The 14,654-nt window shown below is 43.1% G+C and overlaps 1 pseudogene; it reads right to left on the bottom strand.

Moving 5' to 3' along the window:
- Positions 1-12,199: 12,199 nt before the first annotated feature.
- On the bottom strand, positions 12,200-13,973 carry LOC102115524 (tRNA (guanine-N(7)-)-methyltransferase non-catalytic subunit WDR4 pseudogene; annotated as a pseudogene).
- Between the last annotated feature and the right edge of the window lie 681 nt (positions 13,974-14,654).

Genomic DNA, 14,654 nt, shown 5'->3' with positions numbered 1-14,654 from the left:
TCTTCTCTCCCTCTTTTTGCCTGCAATGTGGTGAGCAGGGGCATATTTCAGCCTTGTTTGTGTTACAGCTCTTTTAGCCCTGCCATTCAGTGGGTACCGAGTTCTTGACCTATGTCCAGGAAGAATGAGGTATGCAGGCAAGCAGAGGGTGAGCAAGATGAAGAGTTTTATTAAGTATAGAACAGCTCAGAGGAGACCCACAGTGGGTAGCTCCTGTCTGTAGCCAGGGTGTTCCAATGAGTGTTCAGCTTTCACAGAGAGGGCAGCTCATCCTGTCATCTCTTCAGCTCTCAGCACAGAGGTAGTTTCCCTCTGCAGGCAGGTGTCCTGTCGTCTCTGCAGCTCTCAGCAGAGAGGATGCCCTGGAGTGTGTGGATCCTCTCTGCATGCAGGTCATCCCTTCATCTCTCTGTCATCTCCCCATCATCTCTCCATCCTCTCTTTGACTCTGGCTGAGTCTGGTGTTTTTATGGGGCTCAGAGAGGAGGAAGTGCGTGCTGATTGGTCCATGGGTAGCCATTGGCAAGCCCAAGGAAAAGTGGCACAAGTTCCCCTTTGGGTCCTCGGGACTGGCAGCCCAGCCCTCAGGCTTCAGGCCTTCCCTGGCTTGAAAGTGGGGCTTCACCAGGGACCCACTCCCTTCTACCCAGGAGCCTGTCTGCCTCCTGCCACTGTTCATGGTGCTCAGGATTTTCATGCCAAGGGGCACATGCAGGCCAGCACTGGGCTTTCCTCAACCCCCACTCAGCCTCCCTCCTGTGTTTGTCAATGCCCTAAGTCCAGAGGGGGCCGAGGCAGCAGGGGGCTGGTGTGTCAGTGCTTCCACAAGTATGTGCACACCTGGTTGGGCACCAGAGCTTGGCCCCACCTTTGCTCCAAGATTGGAGCAGTTGCTGACAGCAGGGAGAAGCCAGGCAGTGGAAGCAGGCACTTCCTACCCTGCAGGGGAAGGGGGCGTGCCTTCTCAGGCCTCTGAGAGTGCAGAGATGCCTGGACCTGCAGCTGCAGCTTGGGCAGCTGCCGCTGTGCCTGGGATGGTGGGGCTCCTGCCTGCTTCTGGCTCCTGAGAGCACAGGGGTGCCCTGGTTGTAGCTGCAGCATGGGTGGCTGCAGTTGCCTCTGGGAAGCTCTGCCTTGCCAACTTGCAAAGCGCGGGGCTCTTGCTTGTTCCTAGCTCTCGTGTGCTCCATGGAGTGCACAGCACTGGCCACGCCTCCTTTCTACATTTTCCCTGTAGCAGCAGTGGATGAGGTGCAGGTGGAGCAGCGACCTCAGCCAACCCCTGCACAAATGAACCCGAAGCTCCAGGGGCGGCCCTGTGAGTCCCAGCTGTGCCTATGGCTGGATGCTCATGGGTTCCTGGGATGCAACAGGGAGCAAGGGAGGCTCTGGTGAAGGCTACAGGCCTGGGAGTGGGCCCTGCCCAGCGTGCAGAGTGGGGGTGGTGCAGCTGGCCATCTTGGGAACACAGGGCACAGGGGCCCACTGCTGCCACTGCTGCTCCTGCAGCCACTCCTTGTGCCACCACTGGCACCTCCCCACTGCAGGCAGCATGATGGCAGCAGCCCCTCCAGAAGTTCCACCACCACCATCAACTGGTTGACTGCCTTGCGTACTTTCTCTCACGAAGCCAGAAGATTTTTAAAAGCTGAAATTTCTAAAATCAATAAAAGTGTTAGTTGAACAGTGAAGTCTCAAAATTATGTATACACATAGTTTATTAAAGAGTTAATATAGGTAAATTAAGATTTACAATGGAATAAAATTTAAAGTAATATGTAGGCATTAGTATTGTGTGATTCTTGTATTAATCTGTGTGCAAACAAAAGCTTGTACAGCATATACTTTTTAATTCATTCAAAATAAAGTTAAACACTTTAGAAACAGTTGTTACTACAGGGTATTCAAAAAGGATAAAGTATCTACCCTAGAACTTTGTTTTTTTACTTTCTTTTTCAAGAGTAGAGACAGGTTTCACCATGTTGCTCAGGCTGGTCTCGAACTCCTGGGCTCAAGCCATTCTCCCACCTCAGCCTCCCAAAGTGCTGGGATTACGTGAGCCACCATGCCTGGCCTAACCTAGAACTTTGAAAAGAATGCTCTTAGGTAACCATTTACTTCCTGTTAGATAAAAGGGTTGGGGAGAGTGTTTGCAACACGTTTGTTTTGCAGATTCTAAAAATATGTTCTTTAGTCAAGGTTGGGGTATTCACCCTTCTTGGAAAATTAATAATTACGCTGTATCTAGTTACCATAAACATATTCTTGATCAGCTGTTTTTTTCATTGCATTCAATTAATTGATATACATTCAAAATACTTATTGATTAATCACTACACGCCAGGCAATATTTTAGTTGCTGACCTCCTTGAGTTGATACTCTTACCAAATAGCTTTATCTATTTATAATGTTTATCACATTGTAATGATATTATGACATTAATATGTGAGATAATAGGAATAGAGTCAAGGGTCAGTGGCTAGCGGTGTTCTTTCAGCAAGGCTAGACAGGGAAGTCCTTGCTAATGAAATGGCAGTGGAGCAGAAACCTAAAAGAAGAGAGCGAGCCTCGATGCCATCTGGGGAAAAAGCATCCTAGACAGAGGAAACTGCAAGTGCACGGCCCTGAGGCATGAGTCTGCTTGAGGAGCATCCAGGTCAGTATGGCAAAAGCACAGTGGGCGTGGGAGATGGGAGAAGAAGGGCTTGAGGGTGAGATGAAGGCAGCCGTGGAGTACCGAGCCATCAGAGCCGATTGGCCTAATGGTTCTGTCCTTTGACCTATGAGCAGCACTTGACGTCACTAGTCCCGCCCTTCCTCCTTACAGCCTTTCACTTTTCTTCCTAGTTTCCCTCCGTCTCACCTGCGTACTTTCTCTCAAAAAGCCAGAAGCTTTTTAAAAGCTCCGTCCCCCTTTGCTGGCTTCGTCTCTGGAGACAGAGTGACTCAGGGCTCAGTCCTTGGGCCTCGTTGTATCTACTTAATCCTGTGTTTCAAGAAGTCTCAAACTTTTTAATACAAACCAATGAAAATGATGATTCTCTGCAATGATTGGTGTTATTGCTGGACATGTTATAAAACTTAAATTCAAAAATGAAATATTTTGCAAGAATATAATGCATCTGAGTGTTACAGTTACCAGGAATGATCTCTCCTTAAAACATGAAGAACACTATGAATGTATCACTATAAAGGAAATATGGTCCCATTGCTTAATCCCTACACAGTTCTATGCACTCCTTAATCAATTGACTAAACAAGTGGTAGCAGCAATTGACTTAGTTCTGCCAAATGTCGAAGAGATTTTTTGAAATGTTAATTTTTAAAAATCCATTTTTTTTAAACCTCCCTTGGATAACCAGGAAGATTGGATCAAAGACTTGGTTTTTTGATTTACATTTTAACTCATCACATTTTGACGATACCCTTTCATGGGTATTCATAAGTGGTTATATAAACACAGTGTGTAATCCACTCATTCCTAGTGAAATTGTTTCTTGAGGGAAATCAACTGGCAAATAATTTGACCTATTTTGCTACACTGAAGTCAGATTCCAAAAATAGAAATCATGGTATGAATTACATTTGTGAAGCTGAGTATTAAATTTCAAAAAAATTGTCTGATTTCAAACTTTATGGAAATGAGTTAAGACTATTCTTTTTACCATCTAACTTAATATTGAGAGTGTGGAAAAATTGCTACAAGTAGAAGTTACTAAACAGTTGTTAAAGGAGATCATAAAAAAGAAACAAAGTTATTTTAGAAGAGCACAATTTTATAAATATCTTAAGAGTGGTTAGCCTAGATATGAAAATCATTGTGCAAAGATTGTATCCATATTTGGAAGTACCTATACTTGTTATCAGCTGTTTTCACTATGTATAAAAATAAATCTGTCTCCTACGTAAAGGATTGAAGGCTAAATTCTGTGTTGTAAACTGAATAAGAAACACAAGACCTGACAGTGATAGCTTGGTGAGAAATAAAATGTGTGAGGTTTTAGCTTCAAATAGAAGAAATAACACATTTTAAAAAGAAAATGTCATTTAACAGGAAGCATTTCTGTGCCTTTCCAGGTACACGACAGTCACCCCTTAGCTTTGGGAGAGATTCAGATCTGTTACAGAAGTCACGTGAGAGTGAGAGGAAGGTAATATTCCAACTCTGACCTTCTTTAAGCTTGACAGCAAGGCTTACAATCCAGCCATTGGTGAGAGGGAAAGGGTTTCCTGTTTCCAGACCTGCAAATTCAGATGGTGGAGCTCATGTAAAGAAGATGCTCCAGCTGGGATGCCAGGTGTTGAGGCCTGAAGGGAGTGGTGGTGACGGAAACCTGCCCCTCCCTGTTCTGATGCTGTAGGAAAATCAGGGAGAGAGAATCAGGAGGGACAGAGAAAACCTTAGACCAATCCAATAACAATGTGTCATGCTAGAGCCTCTGAGCCATGGTGTGGAGAGTGGGAGGCTAGATAAATTGGAGACAGAGTGGCTTTCCCTGCTTACAGTTTGAGATTCTGGAGGAGATGAGGCTCCATGCCAATGTAGGGTGAACCAGCCCAGCCAAGACAGCTGCTGGGTGTGACCAGGAAGAGAGTAGCTCTGATTTAAACTCCAAGCCTCTTTGTTTCAGATTGAAAGCAGAGAGTTTGTCATCGCCCCTGCCATTGGGAGGAGCAGGTTGTCCCACAGCAGATATTGGAGGGAGACCGACTGGCTCTGTGGGACTACATGGACTTGGAAGAGACTTGGGTCTATAGTCAGGCAATAGCTAAAGGTAGGCCTGATTAGCATGACATGCCAGTCCCTCCCCCACCCTGCCCCCTCCCCCCACACTTATTGTTTTGTAGAGAAGAGGCCATGCATGCATCACCTGTAAGGCTGGAGTAGATGCCAGAAGAAAGCCCAGGGACACCATCAGCCAATTACACTCCAGCAGGTGTAACACCAGATACTGTGCTGCTTGGGATAGCAATGATGGAAGAATAGATGTTACATGACTTCTCCTGGCACAAAATCACATGAATCCTTTTGTCTCCAGTGCTACTATGAGTGGGAATAGCGTAGAAGGTGGCAGATAAACAAGGTAATGAGCATTTTCCTAAAAAATCCGATATTTAATCATTGTTATTGGATTGGCCTAAGGTTTGAAATGGATTGAATATTAAATCTTTTTCCCCTGCTGAAACCCAAAGGTTGGGGTCTTGGGAGGAACACATGCTCTCTTATATCAGAAAAGAAACAACGCTTTTCTGTATGTATATAGGTTGTGTAAAAAAATAGCCTCTTGACTGGGTGCGGTGGCTCACACCTGTAATCCCAGCACTTCGGGAGGCTGAGGCGGGCAGATCACCTGAGGTCAGAAGTTCGATACCAGCCTGACCAATATGGTGAAATCCTGTCTCTACTAAAAAAAAAAAAAATTAGTAGGGCATGGTGGTGCATGCCTGTAATCCCAGTTTGATCAGGACTTTCTTGATTTTAAAACTAAACGTCCTGCATCCCCAGAGTCCCTTTAGTCCCAGGCAAACCATGATGTTTGGCCACCCTACTCGAAAGATGAGAAAGAACCAACATTGTACAGAGTAGGGGAGCAAGTACCCCAGAAAGAGGGACTCATATGTACGAAGGTTTGGGGGTGAGAGACAGCTTGGCATGGCCAAGGAACCAACGGATTGGTGTAAGGGAGGAGGCTAAAGGAACACGCTAAGGTGGAAGAGACAGGTGGGGACCATGCCACATGGTGGAGGCTCTAGTGAATATCTCTAATTTTATTTGAGTTGCATTGAGAAACCATTGACAGATTTCGTGTAGGGAGTGACATGATCACATTGGATGCTATATGGAGAATAGATAGAAGGAATCAAGATTAGAAGCAATGTTGGGATGATATGGTAGTAGCCCAGGTGAGAAGTGAAATTGATGAGGAAGGGAAAAATATGGGCCATAGTTTGGAGGTAGAATACACAGAACTTGTGTGGATATCATGGGTTTCTGGTTCAAGCAGTGGAATTCATGGTTTAAAGCAATGGAGAAAACTGGAGGAAGAAGAGGCACTTTCTGCCCAATCTCCACCCCATCTATAGATGAGTTATACATCAGAGACCATAGGTTTTTAGATGTAACTCTTTATAAAGAGACATTCATTCTAGTATTTCAAATATGCTGCCTGCACAAGTAGGAAGCTTAGGGTCCTGGGAAAGGGTTGTCATTCCTTGGTCTCTGACATAGCCCAGTTACTTATTTTTGGAGGAAAATACTGAAAATGATGAATGATTTGCTAAGCAGTCAGAAAGATAAAAGCAGAGATGGCTAGAAGGAAAAAAGTATCCCATGTTCCATGTGTGTACATTCACCTCAGCTGTGTTTCTTCCAGATCATAAACTGGCCAGCACTATAGCTTGAAAGTTAAAAAATAAAAGAATAAAATATTTTTTAAAGTACTATGGGCAAAAGAGAACACATTTAAAAAGAAAAACATGTGAACAAAAATTTAAGTTAAAATAATAAAAAAGGAACTATAAGTAAAAGGATTGAGGCAAGAATTATTCAGAAATTAAAGTAATAGAGTTGGTTAAAAATAAAAAAAGATCAAAAGAGCTAAAACTAAAAAGTTAAAGTACAGATTAAGGTAGAAAATTATGGTAAAATTAAAAAAAGATTAAGAGATAAAATATACATTGTAAAGTCAAGAATAGATAGGATGAAAAGTAAAAATGCTAGACCCCTAAGATGTAGAAAGGTAAAATCACGACAAAGCTAAAATAAGCTGAAGGATAAACAGAGAGAACAAAAATAGAGGTGACAAAAGACTAAAGGAGGAATTGCATACAATCAAAATGTTAAAACTTGCTAAAATTTAACTCTAAATCCCCAAGTATTTATGGAATAAAGGTTTGGAAAAACAAGCTTCCATTACTTAAGAAGAAACCAAGCTGACAAGCCACATGAGTTACTAAGAGCAGCCTCTGAGCTGATGCAACCCTTAAGGGTTGGGGGCTCCAGTCAGGCTTCTTGAGGGCAGTGCAGGGGGCCTGAATTGCCAGGGTTGTGTGTATTAGTCTGTTCTCATGCTGCTGACAAAAGACATATCCGAGACTGGGTAATTTATACAGGAAAAAGCATGTAATGGACTTATAGTTCCACATGGTTGGGGAGGCCTCACAAACGTGGCGGAAGGCAAGGAAGAGCAAGTCACATCTTACGTGGATGGTGGCAGGTCAAAAGAGAGCTTGTGCAGGGCAGCTCCCGTTTTTAAAACCATCAGCTGTCCTAAGACCCATTCACTATCATGAGAACAGCATGGGAAAGACCTGCCCCCATAAATCAGTCATCTGTCACTGGATCCCTCTGACAACATGTGGGAATTATGGGAGCTACAAGATGAGATTTGGATGGGGATACAGAGCCAAACCAGATCAGCATGTGACCTCTCAAGTATCCCTTTAAAGCCAACAGCAAGCCTGCTGGTCAACAGCAAGCAGAACTCACATCTGCTCTGTCAACAGCAATTCCAAGGGAGGGAATTCCTCCAAAGGTTGTTGGCAGGATAGTTTCTGTATAGTAAGCACTCAACTATTATTGTTATCTATGAACATTAATCTTGAGTGTTGACTTTTGAATAAAAAATACATTGTACTTTGGGCAGGGTCAGGAAAGTAGAATCCAAAAGTAAGTCATATTGAGATAAAATAATACACCATACTTGGGCACATTTTACTTTCCATTTTGAGGTGTGGATACTGTGTGTGTTTGTGTACTAAACACATAATCCAGGAGATGAATTTCAAAATTTCCATGTGATAGGTTTATTTTTAAATGAAATGGAATTTTGCATGTGAATTTTGGTGACTTTGCTCAACTCCCCAAGGCCTCTGGCTCATTCTTGCTGCCTATGCGAGTTTTCAGAGGGAAAGAATAAAAACATAATCTTAGAAATGTTCTCATCCCCAGGTGAACTCCTTTTATAGTCTTTTCACACAAGAGACTAGAATTTATTCACAATGTTAGTAAAAGGGTGAGAAATTTCTTTACACCTAACCCAGCCTCAGAGCTCATATCTGCTATGTCAACAGAATGTACTCACACCTACAGCTTGGTTTCACAGAGCTACAGAGTCAGTGGAAAGGCCAGACTGAAGCTTTGGAGAATAAATCCGTATGAAAGAATATCCCTGTGGCAAAACATCGACACAGAATCATGACTTGGACCTTTGTGGATAAAATATGCAAAAGCTGAATTTAAATGTTCTTAATTGGGTCTTTGGAGGTTGAGACAGAAACCTAGGGGATGATCTGTTAGCTAGGCCAGGTCTGAAGGGTGGAGTGGGAAGAGAAGTCTCTTCATCGGAGTATTATGTTCCCTGATATTTTACATTTCCAGCAGAAGAGGCTTTTTGTCATTTTGGGGCTATACTCTATGTTCTCCTTGGGGAAACACACTATTCCACTTTCGGTCCAACCCTCCCACCTGGTTTGGGCAGGACTAGTTTCAGTTCTGTCATTTGCAACTAAAAGGGTACAGACAAATTCTGACTTTTGAGGTTCTGCAATCAGCAAACAGGGCTGCAAGGGGGAACCAGCTGCTCCCACTCAAGCGCTTTGACTGGGCTTTAATAGAAATATTGCGCCCTCTGCTGGCAGAGAATTAGCGTTGACCAGATCTCAAGGACGATGTGAGAGAAAGCATTTTAGAGCCAGTCCTGGAGTCAAGGTCTTTCTCCTCCATATGCAAGCTGTTTTGCTTTGCTCGAGTAATGTTACTTCTATAAGTCTGCATTTTTGTATCTTAAAAATATTAATGTTAGAAACTACCTTTCAAGACTCTTTGATGAGTACGTAAATGGCCATGTGAAAGGTACTTAATCATTGAAAGACACTATCATAAGACAGTTTTGGTGAAGAAAGCCAGCCTGTTTATCAAGTTTTTTCATGGTTATAAAATACGATATTCAATGTTATTGGTTCTCTGGAGCTGAGAAAACATCTATACATTGTATCAATTTAAGAAACTATTGTCGAAGAATGTAGAGTACTGATATTAGTAAAGTTCTTATAAATTTTCAGGTGAGAAATGTATAACAAATCACACATGCCAAAAAGTCCCTTTATAAAATTTAATATACATTTCCAGTAGAAGTATTAGATAAAATAGACGTTAATGGATTTTCTTTTAACATGATTTTATATATGTATGAGAGACAGAGAGACGGGGCAGGGGAGGGGGAGAGAGAGAGAGAATATTATAATGGAGTAATACTAGAATACTAGAAACATTCCCACTAAGGTAAGAAACAAGGTAAAAATGTCCACCATCTGCATTACTGTTTAACGTCATATTGGAGACAGTAGTCAGTATACTAATTTAAAAATTGCAGCATAAGACTTGGAAAAGAAGTAAAACTCTCTACATTTGCAGTTGATATGATAGTATATCTGGAAAACCCAATAGAAAAAATGATGACACTAAATGAACAAAAGAACTCAGTAAGTTAGCAGGCTACAAAATGAGTGTACAAAAATCACGTGTGTGTCTGAGTGTGAACTTGTGTGTACGGAAATGACAACTAGTCAGAAGATAAAAGAAAAAATTCCATTTGCAATAACAACAAAAATATAAAATACTTGGAAATAAACTTAAGAGGTAATGTGTAAAATCCATATGAGGAAAAATTTAAAACATGCCTAAAAGACAAATGGAAATATTTCTTGGTCTTGGATAAGGTAACTTGACATCATAATGATATAAATTATCCCTAATTTCACACCACCCTAATAAAATTGCAATATGTAGTTTTCCTGGGACTACAGAAATTGATTCCAAAGTTCACGTGGATAAATAAACATATATGCGTAAATAGGAAAACCAGAAAAAAAGATCAATGAAGAGAGAGAACCCTATTAAATATCAATGCACGATAAATCTTTTGTATAATTAAAACAGTGTGGTATGAATGGATAGACAGATCAGGAACATAATGGAAAGTTCAGAAATAGAACCAACTAAAAAGAAAATTTTCATATGAATAAGGTGGCATCTCAAATTACAGACAGACTTATTAATAAATGGTGTTAGGAAAACTGAACAGTCATTTGAAAACAGATAGCTTTGAATCCTTAACAGACATTATACTCCAGGAAAAACTCATATGGAAAGAATGAGCCATATAAGTACTTGAAGAAAACATAAGTGAATTTGTTTATAATCTTGTGGTGGGAAAAATTTTAAACCATGTTCATCATCCAGATATAACAGCAGAAAAAAAGCAATAATTTTGACATCAATAAAAAGGACTGGTCGGGCATGGCTCCAGCACGTTGGAATGCAGAGACAGGAGGATCTCTTGAGCCCAGAAGTTTGAGACCAGTCTGGGCAACATGGGGAGGCCTGTCTCCACACACACACACACACACACACACACACACACACACACAATTATTTGGGTATGGTGGTGCATGTCTGTAGTCCCAGCAACCTGGAAACTGAGGTGGGAGGATCACTTGAGCCTAGGAGGTCAAAGCTGCAGGGAGTCATGAGTGTATCACTGCACTTCAGTCTGGGCAACAGAGCAAGATACAAATAAAATAAAATGTGAAGAACCTTTGTAAAAAAAAAAAAAAAAAAAAAGCAAGCACCATAAGCAAAGTCAAAGGACAAGTGACAAACTGGGAGACATATAATTGCAACACATGTCATAGATAAAGAACTAAACTCTCCAATTTACAAAACACTCAGAAATTGAGAAACACAAAGATTCATACACACCAAAACCCACAAGTGCCCTTAAACATATAAACTTCATGTTTATGACAGAGAAATTCGAATTAAATCTACAATGAGGAAGTTCTTTCACCTTTACTGTATGTTTGGAAAAGTTTATAATAAATTGCTGAGAAAAAATTAATATATTTCTCATTTTCAGGTTGGCACACATTCAGAAGCTTGAAAACACATTTTTGTGTAATCAACTGAGGGAAATTTCAATCTGAGCTGGGTATTACATGATATCATTATTGGATGAAAATTAAATTTCTTGGGTGTGATTATGGTTATGCAGGCATGTGTGCACGTCCTTAAGAAATACATGCTATGGCCGGGTGCGGTGGCTCACGCCTCTAATCACAGCATTCTGGGAGGCTGAGGCAGGCGGATCACGAAGCCAGGATATTGAGACCATCCTGACCAATATGGTGAAATCCTGTCTCTACTAAAAATACAAAAGTTAGCTGGGTGTGGTGGCGCGTGCCTTAATCCCAGCTACTTGGGAAGCTGAGGCTGGAGAATCACTTGAACTATGGAGTAGGAGGATTGCACCACTGCACTCCAGCCTGGTGACAGAGCGAGACTCCATCTCAAAAAAAAAAAAAAAAAAAAAAAAAAAAAAAGAAAAAGAAAAAAAGAAAAAAAAGAAAAAGAAAGAAAAAGAAATACATGCTATGATATTTTGGGGCAAAATGTCATGAAGTACGCAAACTTACTTTCAAATACATCAGCTCAACAAAAGTATGTGTGTGTTTTTTTATTTATTTCGTTTATTTCTTTTTTTATTGTGTCAATAAAAGTTCATTCACAGACATTGAAATCTGAATTTCATTATTTTCATGTCATGAAATATATTTTTAATTTGTTTTCAACAATTTTTAAAATGTAAAAACCATTCACAGGCCATATGTCAGGCAGTGGGCAGGATTCGGCCCACAGGCCAGTTTGCCAGCCCTATCTTAAGTGAAGATACCGACAAGACCAACCTTAACTTCTCCTAAAACCAAGATTTTCAAAGCAGACTATTAACAAGAGCATGCCCTGCGCCAGATGCCCCAGAATTGTGAAGGAGGTCAGGCTGCTGGTACAGGAGGACAATGGTCTGGCACTAACCCTCTGTTCTGAAACCCCTGGTCCCCAGCACAGGGGAGTGGGCCTCAGCTTTGCAGTCAGCACTGTTTCCAGATCACTGTTAAAAGGAAAACAAGGCACTTATGAAAAATGTGAAGCATTCCAACTTTTGATACACAAAAGGATTCTATGTTCTAAGTTTCAACAGCCTCTTATGGCCAGCAGCTATTGCGGGGCAGCGCATCACCTCGACCCTGAGACAGTGGGAACAACAGGAAAGCATCCACAGCATCGTTCATAGATCCTCCTAGAGGAAGCACGCCAGGCTCCAGAATAGCAGAAAACCCACAGCTGCCACCGCTGCAGGTTCACACGCTGCCTCCAATGTGAAGCTTCAAGCGCTTCCACTCCACCCGTCTGTCTGGCTTCCCTTCAACCAGAAAGGGTGCACAGGCACCAGGCAAGAGCCTTGTGCCCAGCGACACAGAATGTTCTAGAGCCCAGGAGACAGTCCCGTTCTCTGAGCTGAACTGGTCGCACCTGATGTCACCTTTTCCTTTTTGAAGGGAGATGCCAGGATGCAGGGGGAACAAGTGAAAACCGCTTTTCCTGTTTCGAGGGTGCCCCCGACAGCCAAGATCCGCAACCCCAGGCTGACTTCCCTGGCCTATCTTCTTGGCCTGCCCATTGGCCCAGGTGGGGGACTCCACCGCCACTGCTCCTTCTTTAGCTGCTGCTGCAGTCTTTCCTCTTTCTTCTTCAGGTAGGAGGTTATGTTGTCAAAGGTGGCCTTGTAGAGACTGCTGAAGCTGGCGTTCGCGCAGGCAGAACCTTCCAGCATGGCCCCGTTCCCACGAAGAACAACGGAAACTTTCTTTAACGTGGCACTTTCAGGAACAGACTGCCACTGGCCACCCACAGGCCTGCAGAGCCCCGGGGGAGGGGAGCTTCCCGGCAGTCCTGGAGCACCCACAGCCCCTGGGTTTCCTCAAACCCACATCCCACACTCGGTGCTGGAATGACAGCTGCTGTCGGTACACCAACTGCTGTCTACAGGCGTGAAGCTGGAAGATGTAGACCACAGCGATGCAGTTGCACAGAAGCGCCACCTGGTTCCCCTGACACCAGAAAGCGATCCTGGACGCGGCAAACCTCTAGGGGACCTGGAGGTCCGCGGGCTCTTGGAGACTGTGCAGGTGACAGCAATGCAGTTGGCGGCTGCTTCTGTACTCCCGGAGCCTCAGGGTGCAGTCCCCGGAAGAGGATGGAAGCGGTTCAGACTGAGTGGGCACCACAGAGATATAGCTCATAAACCCTGTGTGCCCGTGGCAGAAGGACTCAATGCTGCGGGGAGTGGCGGCCCAGCTGACCTGGATCTTCTCGTCCCGGCCCGCAGTGAGGACACAGTGGTCATCAGGATGCACAACCACTTCTAACAGCATGGACAGACAGGCGCCCCAGTCTGTCCATGCTGTCTGGCCGCATCCGTGTGGCTCAGCACCGAAAAGGAATAGACGTCTCCAGACTTGTCAGCCACCAAGACCTTCTCCTCAGAGGCTGTGAAGGTCAGGTCTGTACAACTCCTTGTCATGGTCCTGACACTCAGACACTGCCACGGTTTTGTACAGAAAAGAATCAGACACTTACTGTCATCGGTTATAGCAAAACAGCTGCCAGACTTGGAGAAGGTGGACCGAGAATTGCACCACTCCGCTGGACCAAGGGCGGCTCGTCCTCCCCTTTATTTTCTTGTAACTTGTTTTCTGCAGCACTGCAGTCATAGATGAGTAGGCTGTCATCGTCACTGCTTGCAGTGGAGGTGGTCAGGAACCGGCTGCCCTGCACCACCAGCTTCTGCCCGCACGCCCCGCAGAGCCTGCCATGGGCCTGCCGCCTCGCCACCATGCACATTTCCCCACCCAGCCCGTTTTTAATTTATTTCAATAGTTTTGGGGGAACAGGTGGGTTTTGGTTACATGGATAAGTTCTTTAGTGGTAATTACTGAGATTTTGGAGCACTCAATCATCTGAGCAGTGTATGGTGAACCCAATGTGTAGCCTTTTATCCCTTGCCCCCACTTTCCCATTCTCCTCGAGTCCCCAGAGTCCATTATATTATTCTTTGTGTCCTCATAGCTTAGCTGCCACTCATAAGTGAGAACATACAATGTTTGACTTTCCATTCTTGAGTTATTTCACCTAGAATAATGGTCTCCAACTCCATCCAGGATCCAGGTTGCTCTGAATGCCATTATTTTATTCCTTTGTATGGCTGAGTAGTATTCCATGGTGTGTGTGCGTGTGTGTGTGTATATATAATGTAATATATATACCATGTAATATATATACCCCAGTTATATATATAAATATTCTTTATTCTATATATATGATATATATCCACTTCTCCTTGGTTGATGGATATTTAGGCTGTTTTTTTAAAATGTAGTATAAACCAGTAGTTTCTAACAAGAGGGATTTTCCCCCAGGAGACATTTGGCAATGTCTGGAGACATTTTTGGTTGCTAGCACTTGGAAAGTGGTGCTACTGGCATCTAATGAATAGAGGCCAGGGATGCTGCTAAACATTCTACAATGTATAGGACAGCACCCCTGCCCCTCCCCCAAACAAAGAATTATCCAGCCCAGAAAGTTAATAGTGATAAGGTTTAGGGACCTGGTATAGACAGAGATAAAGCAAACGTGGTTAAAGTTAACGATTGGTTAATCTGGGTGATGGTGCCATATTCTATTCTTTGAAATTTTCTGTAAGGGTGAAAACTTTCAAAATAAAACATTTAGGGAGAAAGCACATTTAAAAATATA

Source organism: Macaca fascicularis, chromosome 13, assembly GCF_037993035.2.
Source record: "Macaca fascicularis isolate 582-1 chromosome 13, T2T-MFA8v1.1".
NCBI lineage: Eukaryota > Metazoa > Chordata > Mammalia > Primates > Cercopithecidae > Macaca > Macaca fascicularis.
Note: the sequence above shows the minus strand (reverse complement) of the source record. Positions and strands in the feature narration are given on the sequence as shown.